At 41.9% G+C, this 1,653-nt stretch overlaps 1 non-coding gene across 1 annotated transcript; it reads right to left on the reverse strand.

Moving 5' to 3' along the window:
- Positions 1–221: 221 nt before the first annotated feature.
- Positions 222–328, reverse strand: LOC114403947. Its single transcript, XR_003664714.1, has one exon. It is a non-coding gene; the product is annotated as a small nucleolar RNA R71 (small nucleolar RNA).
- Positions 329–1,653: the final 1,325 nt, after the last annotated feature.

Raw genomic sequence — 1,653 nt, forward strand, 5'->3', positions numbered from 1 at the left:
GTGAAGACCCACACAAGCATCTGAAAGAATTCCATATTGTCTGCTCCACCATGAAACCACCAGATGTCCAGGAGGATCACATATTTATGAAGGATTATCCTCATTCTTTAGAGGGAGTGGCAAAGGACTGGCTATATTACCTTGCTCCACGGTCCATCACGAGCTGGGATGACCTCAAGAGAGTATTCTCAGAAAAAATTTTCCCTGCTTCCAGGACCACGACCATCAGAAAGGATATTTCAGTTATTAGACAATTCAGTGGAGAGAGCCTATATGAATACTGGGAGAGATTTAAAAAACTATGTGCTAGTTGTCCTCACCACCAGATTTCAGAGCAGCTTCTTCTCCAATATTTTTATGAAGGACTCAGTAACATGGAGAGAAGTATGATAGATGCTGCCAGTGGTGGAGCCCTTGGAGACATGACCCTTGCTGAAGCCAAAAATTGAATTGAGAAGATGGCTTCAAACTCACAACAATTTAGTGCCAAAAGTGATGCTATTGTCATTAGAGGAGTGCATGAAGTAGCCACAAATTCATCTTCATCAGCCGAGACTAAGAAGCTTGAAGGTAAACTAGATGCCTTGGTTAACCTGGTAACCCAAATGGCCATGAATAAAAAATCTGCACCTGTCGCCAGACTCTGTGGTTTATGCTCCTTTGCTGACCACCAGACAGACCTTTTCCCTTTTGTGCAACAATCTGAAGCAATTGAAAAGCCTGAAGCTTATGCTGCAAACATCTACAACAGACCTCCTCAACCTCAGTAGCAAAATCAGCCACAATAGAACAATTATGACCTCTCCAGCAACAGGTACCATCCCGGGTGGAGGAATCATCCCAACCTTAGATGGTCGAATCCTTCACAACAGCAGCAACAACAACCTTATTTTCAAAATGCTGCTGGCCCAAGCAGACCATACGTCCCTCCACCAATACAGAAACAACAACAGCAACAGCCCCAAAAATAGCAAACAGTTGAGGCTCCTCCGTAACCTTCCCTTGAAGAACTTGTGAGACAAATGACTATGGAAAACATGCAGTTTCAACAAGAGACCAAAGTCTCCATTCAGAGCTTAACTAATCAGATGGGACAATTGGCTACATAGTTAAATCAACAATAGTCCCAGAATTCTGACAGATTACCTTCTCAATTTGTCCAGAATCCCAAAAATGTGAGTGCCATTGCATTGAGGTCAGGAAAGCAGTGTCAAGAACCTCAACCAGCAGCATCTTCCTCATTTGCAAATGAACCTGCCCAACTTCACTCTACTCCAGAAAAAGATGATGACAAAAATTTAAAGAGTAAGTTACCTAACAATTTCTATGCAGGTGAATCTAAAGAGAAGCAACATATCCCTCTTCCATTCCCTCCAAGAGCAATTTCCAACAAAAAAAATGGAAGAGGCAGAGAAGGAGATCTTGGAAACATTTAGAAAAGTAGAGGTAAACATACCTCTGCTGGATGCAATAAAGCAAATTCCAAGATATGCTAAATTCTTGAAGGAGCTGGGCACTAATAAGCGGAAGCTTAAAGGAAGTGAAAGAATTAGTATGGGCAGAAATGTCTCCGCATTGATTGGTAAATCTGTTCCCCAAATCCCTGAAAAATGTAAAGATCCGGGTACATTCAACATACCTTGTATTATAGGG

Source organism: Glycine soja, chromosome 20 (genome assembly GCF_004193775.1).
Source record: "Glycine soja cultivar W05 chromosome 20, ASM419377v2, whole genome shotgun sequence".
Lineage (NCBI taxonomy): Eukaryota > Viridiplantae > Streptophyta > Magnoliopsida > Fabales > Fabaceae > Glycine > Glycine soja.